At 42.8% G+C, this 19,267-nt stretch overlaps 1 protein-coding gene and 3 non-coding genes across 4 annotated transcripts in view; 3 read left to right on the top strand and 1 right to left on the bottom strand.

The window, feature by feature from the left end:
- LOC130221902 (NACHT, LRR and PYD domains-containing protein 12-like) overlaps nt 1-19,267 on the top strand; it is a 213,871-nt gene that overhangs the window by 85,890 nt on the left and 108,714 nt on the right. The window lies entirely within an intron of this gene.
- trnae-cuc (transfer RNA glutamic acid (anticodon CUC)) lies at nt 224-295 on the bottom strand. Its single transcript has one exon. It is a non-coding gene; the product is annotated as a tRNA-Glu (tRNA).
- trnak-uuu (transfer RNA lysine (anticodon UUU)) lies at nt 6,680-6,752 on the top strand. The gene has a single exon. It is a non-coding gene; the product is annotated as a tRNA-Lys (tRNA).
- On the top strand, nt 15,330-15,402 carry trnak-uuu (transfer RNA lysine (anticodon UUU)). Its single transcript has one exon. It is a non-coding gene; the product is annotated as a tRNA-Lys (tRNA).

Below are 19,267 nucleotides of genomic sequence, written 5' to 3'. Positions count from 1 at the left end.
CTGCCCTTTTTTTTCCAGCAGTCGGACTGCAGCAACTTTAAGGGGGTGGGCTTGTGTGGGACTCTCATAAGCCTTCAATAGCTCAGTTGGTAGAGCGGAGGACTGTAGTTGTGTTGTTGGCAATCCTTAGGTTGCTTGTTCGACTCCGGCTCGAAGGAGGTCTTTTGCCCTTTCATGCCTGTGCAGTTCGCATATATCTTCATAGCTAGAGCTCAAAAGGAAGTTCCCTGACCGGGAATCGAACCCGGGCCACGGCGGTGAGATCGCCGAATCCTAACCACTAGACCACCAGGGAAGGTCCTGCAGAAACTTGCCCTCAAGCCTAGCTGTGGGCCTCCACGCAAGTATGTTGCAGCTGCTCTGACAAAAATAAATCTAATGCTTGTAACCTCCTCCTGGAGAGGAGAAAGTCTCAGACCCTGGATCACAGCTCTTCTAGGGAGGGACTGTCACATGCACTGTAAGAGCATCCTATCGACACCAGAACTTGTCATAATAACGAAGGACAGCATGTGTTGAACGAACTCCGTGTTGAATGAACTCTGTGTTGACTGAGCTGTGTCCTTATTACAACCAACAAGATAAAGATGAAAAGATAAGCAGACAGGGCCAGTGGCGCAATGGATAACGCGTCAGACTACGGATCAGAAGATTCTAGGTTCGACTCCTTGCTGGCTTGCTCTGGTCTTTTTGCTTTGATGTCAGCCAGTGCACTGCAGTCGCCTTTCGCCCCCCACTGGAGCTGTTCAGGTCCACTCTGGAGTGAGTCGAGTTTAAGGGGCCGCAATCACAGAGCCCGTGGGGTGCTCCCCTGGTTTCAAAGGCTGCCCCAACTGCTAGATTTTTATTAACGTCTACTACAGCTACACCAATCGTAAACCCAGCCTACTTGTTGCAAAAGTCCCCACCACTTAGAAGTCACCAAGCCAACTTGCAGCGTAATCTCTTCCACTTGTAAGTCTCTGAGCTGTAGCAATACCTAAGTGCTCTGATAAAACATGTATAAAAGAAACTATGGCTTTTAACCTCCTCTTGGAGAGAAGAGAGTCTGCGACCCTGGATCTCAGGTCTTCTATGGAGGGACTGTCAGGAATCCTGCAAGAGCATCCCATCCACACAACGTCTTGCTATAAAACAAAGCAGAATGTGTGGTGACGGAACTCCAGGTTGACAGAGCCTTGTCCTTGTTTCAAACAATGTGCTAACAAGGTGCTGAACGGAGTGCCAGTGGCACAAAGGATAACGCTTATGACTATGGATCAGAGGATTCTAGCTTAGCAATCGTAAACTCAGCCTACTTGCTGCAAAAATCCCTACCAGGCCCAACCCTGCCTTGCTTCCGAGTTCAGATGAGATTTTTATTTTTTTTATTTTTTTTTATTAAAATCAAATATTTACATTTTTACAAAGAAATGATCACATCACACAAAAATCACATGATACTTACAACACTCATTATTAGACTTCATATTTTTCCCATAACCAACTTAAAATGTTGTCCTTGTATTCAACCATTACGTTCCCTTTTACCATTATTTCTATAAATACATCCTCCTTTTCTTGTACTATAAAATAGTTTAATATCAATTTTACAGCCATCTCCATTCTGTTTTTAAAGATACGGCATATATCCACTGTCTTCCCATCATGTTTAGCCATATTTCTCCTTATCCAAATCACATACTTAGCAATTGTTATACATAGATTAACAGCATACATACCACATTCATTTTGACCAAATAAATATTTTTTTTTCCCAGTTCTTTTGTTCATCCACATATATGTCCCCCATTAACGATTTAGCAATTTTCTGAAATTTTTCCATAATTCCTCCAACTTTTCACAATAGAAGAACAAATGTAATAAACCTTCCCCTTCCTTCCTAAACACCTTACATATTATATCTTGTTCAATTCCCATTTTACACAATCTCATTTCTGTTAATATGCAATTATGTCTCAATAAATAATTAAAATAGTGTAAAATTGGTTCCATATATTTCATTCTGACATTTCCCCAAATTTCTTTTTCATTTAAATCCTCATATCTTTCCTTCCAGTAGTTGAATGCTATAGGTCTTATAAAAGCCTTTGATCTAAAAACAACATAAAAACTCTTAACTGTACATAAGCTCATATTGATCTTTTCTCCATTTTTCTTCTTAAAATAGACCTCTGGTAATTCTTCCTTATCCCGCAACTCAATTTTTTTTTCAATTATTTCAATCTAATCTTTTGGTATTGCTTTTTTCAAATCATGATATTGTCTTTGTAATTTTGTTTTAACAACTCTTTTATAACCATCCTCCACAGCATCTACAATTACTTGTAATGGTACAAATCCTTTTATCACTTCATATAATTCATCTTTAACTTGTCTTAATCCTCCATCCCACCTTTCCTTAAATATAAATTTTTTCCTTCATTTAAAATATTTGGATTCAGAAAAAGTGGTTGTTCTACGATCTGAGCCCTTCCTTTTGATATAATCAACACATTTTCTAAAAATTCTGCCAATGATTCTAAGACCTCAACATAAAATCTTGGCAGACCTGCTGTCATCCATTTTTTCATTTTCATCCATAAAACATTACATCCCATATCAAAATGTCCACATTTCTTCAAATAATAGTCAAACACACTTTTCCAAATCACATCCATTTTCCCTTCCAAAAACCTTTGAATAATCTTAATTCTTAATGTTTTCATTTTTAAAAAGCTATCTAAAAGTCCCAGACCTCCTTCTTTTACCTCCCCAATCAAAGTATTATAAACAGTTTTGGCTCTTCCATTTCCCCACACAAACTTTAAAACTACATTCTTAATTTTTTATAGTATACTTCAGGAATGCAGTTAAACTTAACACATACCAGACCTTTGACAACATTAAAGCATTTAAGATTAATACTTTCCCTTTTAACGTCAAATTTCGAGCTTTCCAAAAGTCTTTTCTCAATTCCATTTAAAACTCCCTCCCAATTTAAAATATCTGCTTTATTAGAATCCATCCCCACCCAAATTCCCAAAATGTTTGTATGTTGCTTTTCTTCTTTAAAGGGTATGTGTTGTCTTATTTATTCTACTCTTCCCACCCTCATGCATATACTTTTTCCAACATTAACCTTAGCTCCTGATGCTTTACAATATCGCTCTAAAATCTCCATCGCGCCTTTAATACTCTGAATATCTTCAACCAACAATGTAGTATCATCCGCGTATTGATACACAGCTTCTCTGTTGTCTTTTTATTCTATTTGTATCCCTTTAATGCTTCTATCTGATTTTATTGCCAATCCCAGTGGTTCAGCTACCAGCGTGTTTAATAAAGCAGACAATGAGAATCCCTGCCTTACTGATCTTGTTGGTTGAAGACATTCTGTTAAAAGCCATTACATTTTTTACATGTTAAAATATCTGTATAAAAAAATCTGAATCCATTTCCTAAAATTTTCCCCAAATCCAAACTCTTTAAGAACTGCAAATAAAAAATCATGCTCTACCCTGTCAAAAGCTTTCTCTAGATCTAAACCTATTAAAAAAAAACTTATTTTTTTCTTTCATATAGTCTATTCTATCCCTTATACTTTTCACCACATCTGTTATGTTTTTTCCTTGCACCCCATAAGCCTGTGTCGTTTTAATTATCTTGGGTAAAAATATTTTAACCTATTTGCTAAAACTTTTGCTAAACTCTTCATATCTGTATTTAACATTGTTATTGGTCTAAAATTCTTTAGATCTTTTTTGTCCCCTTTTCCTTTGTATATCATTTTTATCATTCCTATTCCTATTATCTTTTCACTCAATAATTCTTTAATAAAAACATCTTCATAGATCTCTTTTAAATCGGTACTAAAATATCTTTAAATTCTTTATAAAATTCATTTGTTTTGCCATCTACACCTGGACTTTTTCTTGGCATTAATTGCTTAATAACCACCTCTATTTCTTCTTTTTGAATTTCTTCATCACAAAATTTTTTGTCTTCTTCGGTTACCTTTAATTTGATCTGTTTTATAAAATATTCTTTCTCTTCTTCATTTGTTCCTTGTTTTTTGAACATATCACTATAAAAATCCTTTACTGTTTTTAAAATCCCCTCAGTTTCTGTTTCTACTTTCCCCTCTTTATTTAATACCTCTTTTATTAATTCAGCTCTTTGCCTATTGCTTTCCAAATTAAAGAAGAACTGTGTAGATCTTTCTCCTTCTACTGCATATTTTGCTTTACTTCTTATTATTGCACCTTTGCATTTTTCTTCTTCTATTATTTTTACTTTTCTTGTAACCTTACAATTTCTTCAATATCTTCGTTTCCCTCACCCTCTGTCCCTTTTCTTAACTCTTTATCTAGCTTCTTTCTTATTTCTTTTTTTTTGTTTTTTCATACATTTACTATATTCTATTAAAAAAAGTTTTTAACCTCCTACTCAGCCATTGCTCCTCCCAGTGAATTATCTTCCATTTCATCTCGATTTCCCGCATTACTCTCTGTATTCTCAATAATTACTTTCTCAACTTCACCAATCTTTCCCAACTCTGTTTCATCCATCATTTGTCTTGCTTCCTTAACAGTCTCTGGGATTTGTGTAACATTTTCTTTCTCCATCCAACACTCACATCTTACCATCACCTTTCTGCAATCCAGGCATTTCACTGCATCACAATCCCTTGTGAAATGTCCTTGCTCCTCACACTGAAAGCATTTAAAATCAGGACAGTCTTTAAACACATGTCCAGGACCCATACACAAGCGACAAGTTTTCACTTGACGGTAATGCATAATTCGGAAATATTGTGTTCCTTCTTCAGTATCAAATTTTGCACTGTTTGGGAGTGATATCAACTCCTTCGGGAATTTAACCCTTAAATACCTTGTACCATCTGCAATGTCTGTACCCGGATACATTCGCCTTCTGATATCAGATGCAGGTGTTACTCCCCCTCAATATAAGCCGGCAAATGTTTAAAAGATACAATATACTCTCTTACTTGTAAGTGTCTTACTTCACAATTCTTCCCTTTTATCATGAGTCCATCTTCCAAATCCTCGCTGTCCTCTTAACTTGGCAGAGTTATTTCACATTCCTTTTCCTTTCTTGGTCTTACAGCCAGAACATTCCCTTTTCCTATCTTCTCAGTCAGAGCCTTTATGAAGTCTTCTGCTCTAGCATCATTCACTTCTGTCATATGAACAATCACTGTAGCTTCTTTAGTATAGATCCTTTTATCGCCCATTTGTCCGTGTCCAAAGTCTTGTCCTACTTCCAGTCCATTATCCAGTTGCCCTCTTCGTTTTCTATCCATGTCCATATCTTTACGATTGAGTCCTTCCACATTTGCACTCATAACAGAACACAAACTTCCCAGACAGCAAAGTGCTGCTGGGAAGTGGACAAAATTATCAAAAAAAGAAAAACTCAAAAAAACTCAAACTTTTTCTGAAAAAACAAACAAACAAAACAAAAATCGAGTGATCCTTTCTCACTCTCTGCCTACCACTTCCTTTGCTGCAAGTGCACTATTGCCCTCTAGCATTCCAGGGTAGTACGGCTGTAAGCGAGAGCAGCTGTCAAGAATTGGCTATTTAGAATAGGCGGATTCACGTCGAGGAGGCAAGAGGAGGGTTGAAAACTGGGCTTGGACAGCTTTTTCTTCATTAATATTCCTTAATTCTTCATCAGCCTTCGACTGGTCATCAGCAGTAACATGAACAGTGCATCACACAGAACATTATTAGCATGTTTTGCAGCAAACAAAGCACCCCATTCAATCTTATACATAGCCCAGTTTTTACTCCACAAAATGTCAGCTTGCCCTTTCATGAGCTGCATCCAGTCAACCCTTGCAATGACATTCAAACCGGGGGACCTCCTTACAGTGAATACTGGGTGACAGAAGATGAGAACTCCACCACTGCAGAGTGAAATTATCAACCTCTGTTTTTTTTTGGTGAGGTTGTACCTTCGAACGCTTTATCCAACCTCAACGTCAGAAAGAAATGGCATCCATACTTGACTTTTTTTTTTCGCTCACACAAAGAACTCCTTGGTCGAAAGCTTTCAATTTCTACACTTCTGTGAGAGGATGTCCGCAAGCGTTGGTAATATAGTGGTGAGCATAGCTGGCTTCTAAGTAGATTCCCAGCCAATGTATACCTTTTGGCTGCCGTAACATTACAAAACATTAGAAATCTGTTGGGGTCTTCTCGCGCTGGTTCGAGTCCTGCAGACCACGTGCTCGTCCTCTTACTAATGGCACGTCCTGAATGTTTACGTTTCCTAAAGTGTGGAAGACTAGGGATTCGATATGAGTAACGGGACCTTTGATGCCAGCATGCTGTGTAGGTAAGCATTGATCAAGTCACGCTTCTAAGGCATGGAAGGAATCGTTTCAATGGTTAAGTCTCCATTTATTGCCACAACAACAGAAAGACCTTCTGCAGTTGTCATTGATCTTTTTAATGTCTCCCACATGACATGGAGTCCAAACTACTGCGTTTTACTGACATCTACACCTACAACAACCATAAACCCAACCTCACAGTAACCTGTTGTGTTTTAGCAACATCTACACCAACCACAAGTCCAAACCCCACCTTACGGTAAACTTTTGTGTAGCGTAAAGGTCTGCGCCGACCACAACCCTAAACCTTGCCTACTTGCGAGGCACAGCCATGGAGCCCGGGTAGCTCAGTCGGTAGAGCATCAGACTTTTAATCTGAGGGTCCAGGGTTCAAGTCCCTGCTCGGGCGTCTAAGGCTCTTCTTGTGGAGCCACAGCTTTTGCCAGTGAGCTATCGCTTGCTGAAAGTTTCATCTGGATGCACAACATGTGTATTAGGCATGAGGACATGGAGGGCACAGGCAGTCTTGTAGTTGCGGCCGAGTGGTTAAGGTGGTGAATTAGAAATCCATTGGGGTCTTCTTGCGCTGGTTCGAGTCCTGCGGACTACGTGCTCGTCCTCTTCCTTTTTGAACTTGCAACAGTCATCAAATGTTTGCAATTCCAGCGTTACTTGGGAAAAGCGTTGTGCTGGTAGGAGGAGAAAAACAACAGCGTGCGCTCACTGAACCGAAAGGGGCAAATCAGAGGGAGGAACATGCCGCGCAGGGGCCACAACGGCTGTCCGGTAACTCGCTGTGATTGGATTGTGGTTAGTACTCTGCATTGTAGCCACAGCAACCCCACTTTGAATCAGGGTCATGGCAGGATTCCTCATGGTGACATTGGCATCACGCTCCCTCTTGCCACCTGTTTTGTACAGCCCACTTTTCAGTGCACACTGCTACTGTGACACGTCACAAGCGCTTAAATCTAAGCTAATGCCCCAGTGATCCCGGATAACTCAGACGGTAGAGCGTCAGACTTTTCATCTGACGTTCCTGGGTTCAAGTCCCTGTTTGGGCGTGTAAGCCAACTTTTGTAGAGCGTGGAGGATTCAGATTTCTACCTTCCTATCAATCTCAGCATGAATCAACGTTTATCCTTTCCTCATCATCTTATTTCTCATTATTTTTATATAATTATTTGATTATCTGAATGAGTAATTAACTTGGAATTGATTTTAACTAATGAATAAGTTAACACATTGCTTAATATAAGATTGTTCAGTGCGTTTGCCTGTCTCTTTATAACTTTTTCAGGAGCCACCAAACTAAGTCAGAGGTCACGGAGACCTTGAGTGGAGCTGAGGGCTGAGGACTGGAAGCAACTGTCTCTATTGTTATTTCTAAGAGTTAATACTATCTAAAATGTCTTAAGGGATTTTGCTGTTTTTACGGTTAATTCTTTGAGGGTGATTCTACTTTTTATTCAAGATAGACTTTTTGTAGTAAGGATATAACTGCCTGAATGTAGATTATACTGGTTTTTAACCAGTTTTGATAAAGACGGCTGAGACTACACTCAGCCTTGGTTAAGAAACAGCTTATACTTTAAGTGTGTGTCTTCTATTTGATTGTGGATCCGTTTCACAGGTCTGAAGTCAGCTCTGAACAGTCTAGTGGATGTCTGACGTTGATGCTTGAGATACTGTTCAGAATTGTACGCACGCACCCCACGTGGAAATTTTCCTAGTCTGTCTGTGTTTTATCCAATCAGGTTAGAACACCTATATGCGTGACGCAGTTAATGACCATATGTGAGAGTATAATTGTTATTGTCAAGTCAAGTCAACTTTATTGTCAGTCAAACCATGCAACAGTACATTACACAGCAGACTGAAATTGCGTTTCTCCCATACTCCAATGTGCAATTTAAAAACAAAACATGACACACACTAGACATAAACTAAACATTTAACTAATATAGTACAAGATAAATTGAATAAATAGACAATAATAAGCTATGAACAATTACCATATATCCTATTGTTCCTGAATATGACCAAGTTGAGGTATTTATTGTAGTGCAATTGGGTGCAGTATGGCAAAAGTGCAGTGCAAAGTAGCAGCATATAGGTACGTGAATTTTGTAAACATGTTACACGTGCAAGGGATATTAACATAAAAACATTGAGTTTGCCTTTCTCACAGTTCCACAGATTTTTGTGTGTGTGGGCTGTGGGGTGTGATTTTATAATCCAGTTTTCATGAGTAAGTTGAGCAGTCTGATAGCTTGAGGAAAAAAGCTATTAATGAGTCTGGTAGTCTTGCAACGCATACTGCTGTAGCGTTTCCCAGATGGTAGGAGGGTGAACAGTTTATGTGTGGGATGGGTGAAGTCTTTGATGATGTTTGTAGCGCTTTTGTAGCAACGGAGGGGGTATATGTCCTGAATAGATGGTAGGCCTGATCCGATTATCTTCTCAGCTGACCTCACCACCCTCTGTAGAGCTGTCCGGTCAGCAGCAGAGCAGCTGCCATACCAGACTGAAAGACTGCTGGTGAGAATACTCTCAGGAAGTGGGAGCAGGAAGTGGAGGCGTTGGTGAGCTTTCTTGACCAGAGAGGTGGTGTTGGTAGACCAAGACAGGTCATCGGTAATATGCACCCCCAGGAACTTGGTGCTTTTCACTGACTCTACCACACTGCCATAGATGGTGAGGGGGGTGAGTGACTTGTAATTCCTCCTGAAGTCCACAGTTATTTCCTTTGTTTTATTTACATTGAGATGTAGATTATTAGTGTCACACCAGTTGATGAGTTGATGTACCTCATCTCTGTAGGCTGAGTCGTCGTCGTTGCTGATGAGGCCCACAACTGTCGTGTCATCTGCAAATTTGATGATGTGATTTGAATTGTATCTGGCACAACAGTCATGAGTCATCAGTGTGAACAGCAGAGGACTTAACACACATCCTTGAGGGACCCCAGTGTTTATGATGATGGTCTGTGAGGAATTTTCACCGACTCTTACTGTCTGCGGTCTGTTGGTGAGAAAATCTAGTAACCAGTTGCACAGTGGGGTGCTGATGCCTACAGCTCTGAGTTTTCCCACCAGGTGTTGTGGAATGACTGTATTAAAAGCAGAGCTGAAGTCAATGAACAGCATCCGCACACAACTGTTTTTGTTTTCCAGATGAGCCAGGCTGAGGTGAAGTGCTGTTGCTATGGCATCATCAGTGGAACGCTTGGAACGATAAGCAAACTGGAAGGGGTCAAATGTGACAGGTAGGCTAGATGTTATGTGAGCCTTAACCAGCCTTTCAAAGCACTTCATTATGATGGATGTAAGTGCTATAGGCTGGTAGTCGTTCAGTGTTGTGACTGGTGATTTCTTAGGTAGCGGGATGATAGTCGTAGCTTTGAAGCTTTCTGGTATAATGGCTTTACTCAGAGAAATGTTAAAAATATCCGTGAGAACATCTGTAAGTGAGTTTGCACAGTCTCTAAGCACACGCCCAGGTATATTATCAGGACCGGCAGCCTTCCAGGGGTTGACCTTTTGAAGGGTCCTCCGCACATTAGCAGGGTCAAGTTGAAGTATTACATCATCCACACAGTGTAAAGCTTTTGTTGGAATGATGTTATTGTTTTCCTCAAAACGGCTGAAGAATGAATTGAGTGAGTTTAAGAAGACTGTGCTGTCCTCACACGGTGGAGGTATAGGCCTGTAGTCTGTTACTGACTGGATGCCTTGCCAAAGGCGTCTGGAGTAATTTATGTCAGTAAAGTGTGACTGGATTTTTTGTCCATAGGCACGCTTTGCTGCTCTCAGGCCCGGTTCAAGTTGGCCCTGGCAATTCTAAGGGCCTCTTTGTCTCCAGACTTGAAAGCTACATTCCGTGCTTTTAGAAGCTCACAAACCTCCCTGGTAAACCATGGTTTATTGTTTTCCCTTGTGGTAATGTGTTTTATGACGGTCACATCTTCTATGCATTTGGATATATATCCTGTCACAGATTCAGTGTATTCCGTTATATTAACAAGCTGGTTGGAAGTGGCAGCCTCCCTAAAAACAGCCCAATCTGTGCAGTCAAAACAGTCTTGGAGGGCTGAAGTGGCCCCCTCTGGCCAGGTTCAGATCTGCTTCACAGAAGCTTTGTTTCTCACTAACAGTGGCCTGTAAGATGGCATAAGTATAACAGAAAGATGGTTCGAGTTACCCAGATGGGGGTGGGGAACAGCTCTGTATGCCTGTTTGATGTTTGAGTAGACCTGGTCCAGAATGTTCTCTCCCCTGGTTGCAAAGTCCACATATTTATAAAAGTGTGGGAGTACTGTCTTTAGTTTGGCCTGATTAAAATCGCCAGCGATTATACAGGCAGAGTCCGGATTTGAGTCCTGCATTGAGCTCACAGATTGATACAATGTAGTAAGTGCATCTTTTGTATTCGCACTGGGCGGTATATACACGGCTGTAATAGTCACGGCTGAAAATTCTCTTGGCAAGTATACTGGACGACATTTAACTGTTAGAAATTCTATGTCTTCAGAACAGTGACTTCGGAGAACTTTAACATTTGTGCACCAGTTGTTATTGATGTAGATTGCCACTCCACCACCTCGTAGCTTACCAGTGAGTGCGTGACTTCTGTCCGCTCTAAGTGTTGTTAGTCCGTCTACCTGAATAGCGTTATCTGGAACGCTGTGGTTAAGCCATGTCTCGGTGAGGACGATGGCGCTGCAATCTTTCACCTTCCTTTGTGTATTTAGATCCAATCTGAGATAGTCCATTTTGTTTTCCAGCGAGCGAACGTTGGAAAGCAGAATCGCAGGAAGTGCAGGTCTGTATGGTTTAGCTTTTAGCCTTGCGCTAATACCCGCTCGAGTCCCTCGCTTGCTAGGTCTAGCACACCGCTTGCGACGAGTGCTACGTCCCTCCCACCGCTTACGTCGCCTCGAGCATCGGCCAGTATCGGGAGGGGAGACCGCTGCTATGCAGGCCTCTGGGTCTTGCAGGCGTAGGATACCTAGCTCGTCGAGAATTTTGTGATCCAAAGCAAACATTATTCCAGAGAAATCGTTTGAAAAGTTCGTGTTTCGTAGACCAAGCAGTAGGTTTCTGTTGTAGACTTTTCTCGTACATGACTGAGACGTTTCAGACGACACATTTAACATAAACGCACACCATTATACGGAGCCGGAGTAGCCGCTGCCGTACCGGGCGCCGCCATCATCAATAATGATAATTGATTTGTGATTGTGAGCAGAGCGGCCTAGGAACTCATGGCGAGTGTTGAAGCTGGCTTCTGCTGATGTAACTGCAAACTATCTTCAGTAAACTTTATTTATTTATTTAAATCTCTGACTCTGGCTCTTCTTCGTCTGACAGACTGGTCATTCTTTGGGTTAAACTGCATACCATCCCTACAAGCGACATCTATTGCTGGTGAGCTCTTGCTTGCTCTACATGTCATCGGGCAGCACGGCCAATGCGCCAGGCAAGATCACAATGGAAAAGTCACGCTTCGTAGTCGTGGCCGAGTGGTTAAGGCGATGGACTAGAAATCCATTGGGGTCTCCCCGCGCAGGTTCGAATCCTGCTGACTCTGTCCAGACTATGCGCAGGATTTAGTTTGCGACTTTTCTTGATTGTTTGCAACCCCAGTGTTTCTTGGGAAAAGGGATGTGCTGGTAGGGAAAAGCAACAAAAATAAAACCGCAGCGCGCGCCAATGGACTGCCCTGGGGGCCCTCCATTTTCAAAGACGTATGACAGAGAGCAAGGCTCCATCGGCTGTCCCGTAGCTCGCCGTGATCGTTTAGTGCTTAGTATTCTGCGTTGTGGCCGCAGCAACCCCGGTTTGAATCCGGGTCACAGCAGGCTTTTCAAGGTGGCATTGGCGTTGCACTCTGTGATGCCATCCGTAATCTCCAGCCTCCTTTTAGTGCAGGCTGTGCTAATGGCACGACCTGAATGTTTACGTTTCCTAAAGTGTGGAAGACTAGGAAATCGATATGAGCAGCGGGACCTTTGATGCCAGCATGCTGTGTAGGTAAGCATTGATCAAGTCATGCTTCTAAGGCATGGAAGGAATCGTTTCATTGGTTAAGTCTCCATTTATTGCCACAACAACAGAAAGACCTTCTGCAGTTGTCATTGATCTTTTTAATGTCTCCCACATGACATGGAGTCCAAACTACTGCGTTTTACTGACGTCTGCACCTACAACAACCATAAACCCAACCTCACAGTAACCTGTTGTGTTTTAGCAACATCTACACCAACCACAAGTCCAAACCCCACCTCACGGTAAGCTTTTGTGTAGCGTAAAGGTCTGCGCCGACCACAACCCTAAACCTTGCCTACTTGTGAGGCACAGCCATGGAGTCTGGGTAGCTCAGTCGGTAGAGCAGTCTTTTAATCTGAGGGTCCAGGGTTCAAGTCCGTGCTCGGGTGTGTAAGGCTCTGCTTGTGGAGCCACAGCTTTTGCCAGTGAGCTATCGCTTGCTGAAAGTTTCATCTGGATGCACAACATGTGTACTAGGCATGAGGACATGGACAGCACAGTCAGTCTTGTAGTTGCGGCCGAGTGGTTAAGGTCATTCATTAGAAATCCATTGGGGTCTTCTCGTGCTGGTTTGAGTCCTGCAGACCATGTGCTCATCCTCTTCCTTTTAAAATTTGCAACAGTCATCAAATGTTTGCAATTCCAGAGTTACTTGGGAAAAGCGTCGTGCTGGTAGGAGGAGAAAAACAACAGCGTGCGCTCACTGAACCGAAAGGGGCAAATCAGAGGGAGGAACATACCGCACAGGGGCCACAACGGCTGTCCGGTAACTCGCCGTGATCGGATTGTGGTTAGTACTCTGCATTATGGCCGCAGCAACCCCGCTTCGAATCAGGGTCACGGCAGGATTCCTTACGGTGACATTGGCATCACGCCCCCCTCTTGCCACCTGTTTTATACAGCCCACTTTTCAGTGCACACTGCTACTGTGACACGTCACAAGCGCTTAAATCTAAGCTAATGCCCCAGTGATCCCGGATAACTCAGACGGTAGAGCGTCAGACTTTTCATCTGACATTCCTGGGTTCAAGTCCTTGTTTGGGCGTGTAAGCCAACTTTTGTAGAGCGTGGAGGATTCAGATTTCTACCTTCCTATCAATCTCAGCATGAATCAACGTTTATCCTTTCCTCATCATCTTGTTTCTCATTATTTTTATATAATTATTTGATTATCTGAATGAGTAATTAACTTTGAATTGATTTTATCTAATGAATAAGTTAACACATTGCTTAATATAAGAATGTTCAGTGCGTTTGCCTGTCTCTTTATAACTTTTTCAGGAGCCACCAAACTAAGTCAGAGGTCACGGAGACCTTGAGTGGAGCTGAGGGCTGAGGACTGGAAGCAACTGTCTCCATTGTTATTTCTAAGAGCTAATACTATCTAAAATGTCTTAAGGGATTTTGCTGTTTTTACGGTTAATTCTTTGAGGGTGATTCTACTTTTTATTCAAGATAGACTTTTTGTAGTAAGGATATAACTGCCTGAATGTAGATTATACTGGTTTTTAACCAGTTTTGATAAAGACGGCTGAGACTACACTCAGCCTCGGTTAAGAAACAGCTTATACTTTAAGTGTGTGTCTTCTATTTGATTGTGGATCCGTTTCACAGGTCTGGAGTCAGCTCTAAACAGTCTAGTGGATGTCTGACGTTGATGCTTGAGATACTGTTCAGAATTGTACGCACGCACCCCACGTGGAAATTTTCCTAGTCTGTCTGTGTTTTATCCAATCAGGTTAGAACACCTATATGCGTGACGCAGTTAATGACCTTATGTGAGAGTATAATTTTTATTGATTTGTGATTGTGAGCAGAGCGGCCTAGGAACTCATGGCGAGTGTTGAAGCTGGCTTCTGCTGATGTAACTGCAAACTATCTTTAGTAAACTTTATTTATTTATTTAAATCTCTGACTCTGGCTCTTCTTCGTCTGACAGACTGGCCATTCTTTGGGTTAAACTGCATACCATCCCTACAAGAGACATCTATTGCTGGTGATCTCTTGCTTGCTCTACATGTCATCGGGCAGCATGGCCAATGCGCCAGGCAAGAGCACAAAGGAAAGGTCAAGCTTCGTAGTCGTGGCCGAGTGGTTAAGGCGATGGACTAGAAATCCATTGTGGTCTCCCCGCGCAGGTTCGAATCCTGCCGACTACGTCCATGCTATGCGCAGGATTTAGTTTGCGACTTTCCCTAATTGTTTGCAACCCCAGTGTTTCTTGTTAAAAGGGATGTGCTGGTAGGGAAAAGCAACAAAAATAAAACCGCAGCGCGCGCCAACTGACTGCCCTGGGGGCCCTCCATTTTCAAAGACGAATGACAGAGAGCGAGGTCCCAGCGGCTGTCCCGTAGCTCGCCGTGATCGTATAGTGGTTAGTACTCTGCGTTGTGGCCGCAGCAACCCCGGTTCGAATCCGTGTCACGGCAGGCTTTTCAAGGTAGCATTGGTGTTGCACTCTGTGATGCCATCCGTAATCTCCAGTCTCCTTTTAGTGCAGGCTGTGCTAATGGCACGTCCTGAATGTTTACGTTTCCTAAAGTGTGGAAGACTAGGGATTCGATATGAGCAGCAGGACCTTTGATGCCAGCATGCTGTGTAGGTAAGCATTGATCAAGTCACGCTTCTAAGGCATGGAAGGAATCGTTTCAATGGTTAAGTCTCCATTTATTGCCACAACAACAGAAAGACCTTCTGCAGTTGTCATTGATCTTTTTAATGTCTCCCACATGACATGGAGTCCAAACTACTGCGTTTTACTGACATCTACACCTACAACAACCATAAACCCAACCTCACAGTAACCTGTTGTGTTTTAGCAACATCTACACCAACCACAAGTCCAAACCCCACCTTACGGTAAACTTTTGTGTAGCGTAAAGGTCTGCGCCGACCACAACCCTAAACCTTGCCTACTTGCGAGGCACAGCCATGGAGCCCGGGTAGCTCAGTCGGTAGAGCATCAGACTTTTAATCTGAGGGTCCAGGGTTCAAGTCCCTGCTCGGGCGTGTAAGGCTCTTCTTGTGGAGCCACAGCTTTTGCCAGTGAGCTATCGCTTGCTGAAAGTTTCATCTGGATGCACAACATGTGTATTAGGCATGAGGACATGGAGGGCACAGGCAGTCTTGTAGTTGCGGCCGAGTGGTTAAGGTGGTGAATTAGAAATCCATTGGGGTCTTCTTGCGCTGGTTCGAGTCCTGCGGACCACGTGCTCGTCCTCTTCCTTTTTGAACTTGCAACAGTCATCAAATGTTTGCAATTCCAGCGTTACTTGGGAAAAGCGTTGTGCTGGTAGGAGGAGAAAAACAACAGCGTGCGCTCACTGAACCGAAAGGGGCAAATCAGAGGGAGGAACATGCCGCGCAGGGTCCACAACGGCTGTCCGGTAACTCGCTGTGATTGGATTGTGGTTAGTACTCTGCATTGTAGCCACAGCAACCCCGCTTTGAATCAGGGTCATGGCAGGATTCCTCATGGTGACATTGGCATCACGCTCCCTCTTGCCACCTGTTTTGTACAGCCCACTTTTCAGTGCACACTGCTACTGTGACACGTCACAAGCGCTTAAATCTAAGCTAATGCCCCAGTGATCCCGGATAACTCAGACGGTAGAGCGTCAGACTTTTCATCTGACGTTCCTGGGTTCAAGTCCCTGTTTGGGCGTGTAAGCCAACTTTTGTAGAGCGTGGAGGATTCAGATTTCTACCTTCCTATCAATCTCAGCATGAATCAACGTTTATCCTTTCCTCATCATCTTGTTTCTCATTATTTTTATATAATTATTTGATTATCTGAATGAGTAATTAACTTGGAATTGATTTTAACTAATGAATAAGTTAACACATTGCTTAATATAAGATTGTTCAGTGCGTTTGCCTGTCTCTTTATAACTTTTTCAGGAGCCACCAAACTAAGTCAGAGGTCACGGAGACCTTGAGTGGAGCTGAGGGCTGAGGACTGGAAGCAACTGTCTCTATTGTTATTTCTAAGAGTTAATACTATCTAAAATGTCTTAAGGGATTTTGCTGTTTTTACGGTTAATTCTTTGAGGGTGATTCTACTTTTTATTCAAGATAGATGCTGTAATAGTCACGGCTGAAAATTCTCTTGGCAAGTATACTGGACGACATTTAACTGTTAGAAATTCTATGTCTTCAGAACAGTGACTTCGGAGAACTTTAACATTTGTGCACCAGTTGTTATTGATGTAGATTGCCACTCCACCACCTCGTAGCTTACCAGTGAGTGCGTGACTTCTGTCCGCTCTAAGTGTTGTTAGTCCGTCTACCTGAATAGCGTTATCTGGAACGCTGTGGTTAAGCCATGTCTCGGTGAGGACGATGGCGCTGCAATCTTTCACCTTCCTTTGTGTATGTAGATCCAATCTGAGATAGTCCATTTTGTTTTCCAGCGAGCGAACGTTGGAAAGCAGAATCGCAGGAAGTGCAGGTCTGTATGGTTTAGCTTTTAGCCTTGCGCTAATACCCGCTCGAGTCCCTCGCTTGCTAGGTCTAGCACACCGCTTGCGATGAGTGCTACGTCCCTCCCACCGCTTACGTCGCCTCGAGCATCGGCCAGTATCGGGAGGGGAGACCGCTGCTATGCAGGCCTCTGGGTCTTGCAGGCGTAGGATACCTAGCTCGTCGAGAATTTTGTGATCCAAAGCAAACATTATTCCAGAGAAATCGTTTGAAAAGTTCGTGTTTCGTAGACCAAGCAGTAGGTTTCTGTTGTAGACTTTTCTCGTACATGACTGAGACGTTTCAGACGACACATTTAACATAAAACGCACACCATTATACGGAGCCGGAGTAGCCGCTGCCGTACCGGGCGCCGCCATCATCAATAATGATAATTGATTTGTGATTGTGAGCAGAGCGGCCTAGGAACTCATGGCGAGTGTTGAAGCTGGCTTCTGCTGATGTAACTGCAAACTATCTTCAGTAAACTTTATTTATTTATTTAAATCTCTGACTCTGGCTCTTCTTCGTCTGACAGACTGGTCATTCTTTGGGTTAAACTGCATACCATCCCTACAAGCGACATCTATTGCTGGTGAGCTCTTGCTTGCTCTACATGTCATCGGGCAGCACGGCCAATGCGCCAGGCAAGATCACAATGGAAAAGTCACACTTCGTAGTCGTGGCCGAGTGGTTAAGGCGATGGACTAGAAATCCATTGGGGTCTCCCCGCGCAGGTTTGAATCCTGCTGACTCTGTCCAGACTATGCGCAGGATTTAATTTGCGACTTTACTTGATTGTTTGCAACCCCAGTGTTTCTTGGGAAAAGGGATGTGCTGGTAGGGAAAAGCAACAAAAATAAAACCGCAGCGCGCGCCAATGGACTGCCCTGGGGGCCCTCCATTTTCAAAGACGTATGACAGAGAGCAAGGCTCCATCGGCTGTCCCGTAGCTCGCCGTGATCGTTTAGTGCTTAGTATTCTGCGTTGTGGCCGCAGCAACCCCGGTTTGAATCCGGGTCACAGCAGGCTTTTCAAGGTGGCATTGGCGTTGCACTCTGTGATGCCATCCGTAATCTCCAGCCTCCTTTTAGTGCAGGCTGTGCTAATGGCACGACCTGAATGTTTACGTTTCCTAAAGTGTGGAAGACTAGGAAATCGATATGAGCAGCGGGACCTTTGATGCCAGCATGCTGTGTAGGTAAGCATTGATCAAGTCATGCTTCTAAGGCATGGAAGGAATCGTTTCATTGGTTAAGTCTCCATTTATTGCCACAACAACAGAAAGACCTTCTGCAGTTGTCATTGATCTTTTTAATGTCTCCCACATGACATGGAGTCCAAACTACTGCGTTTTACTGACGTCTGCACCTACAACAACCATAAACCCAACCTCACAGTAACCTGTTGTGTTTTAGCAACATCTACACCAACCACAAGTCCAAACCCCACCTCACGGTAAGCTTTTGTGTAGCGTAAAGGTCTGCGCCGACCACAACCCTAAACCTTGCCTACTTGTGAGGCACAGCCATGGAGTCTGGGTAGCTCAGTCGGTAGAGCAGTCTTTTAATCTGAGGGTCCAGGGTTCAAGTCCGTGCTCGGGTGTGTAAGGCTCTGCTTGTGGAGCCACAGCTTTTGCCAGTGAGCTATCGCTTGCTGAAAGTTTCATCTGGATGCACAACATGTGTACTAGGCATGAGGACATGGACAGCACAGTCAGTCTTGTAGTTGCGGCCGAGTGGTTAAGGTCATTCATTAGAAATCCATTGGGGTCTTCTCGTGCTGGTTTGAGTCCTGCAGACCACGTGCTCGTCCACTTCCTTTTTAAACTTGCAACATATAATTATTTGATTATCTGAATGAGTAATTAACTTTGAATTGATTTTAATTAATGAATAAGTTAACACATTGCTTAATATAAGAATGTTCAGTGCGTTTGCCTGTCTCTTTATAACTTTTTCAGGAGCCACCAAACTAGGTCAGAGGTCACAGAGACCTTGAGTGGAGCTAAGGGCTGAGGACCGGAAGCAACTGTCTCCATTGTTATTTCTAAGAGTTAATACTATCTAAAATGTCTTAAGGGATTTTGCTGTTTTTACGGTTAATTCTTTGAGGGTGATTCTACTTTTTATTCAAGATAGACTTTTTGTAGTAAGGATATAACTGCCTGAATGTAGATTATACTGGTTTTTAACCAGTTTTGATAAAGACGGCTGAGACTACACTCAGCCTCGGTTAAGAAACAGCTTATACCTTAAGTGTGTGTCTTCTATTTGATTGTGGATCCGTTTCACAGGTCTGGAGTCAGCTCTAAACAGTCTAGTGGATGTCTGACGTTGATGCTTGAGATACTGTTCAGAATTGTACGCACGCACCCCACGTGGAAATTTTCCTAGTCTATCTGTGTTTTATC

Source organism: Danio aesculapii, chromosome 4 (assembly GCF_903798145.1).
Source record: "Danio aesculapii chromosome 4, fDanAes4.1, whole genome shotgun sequence".
Taxonomy (NCBI): Eukaryota; Metazoa; Chordata; class Actinopteri; order Cypriniformes; family Danionidae; genus Danio; species Danio aesculapii.
This window is presented reverse-complemented; position numbering and strand designations above follow the sequence as displayed.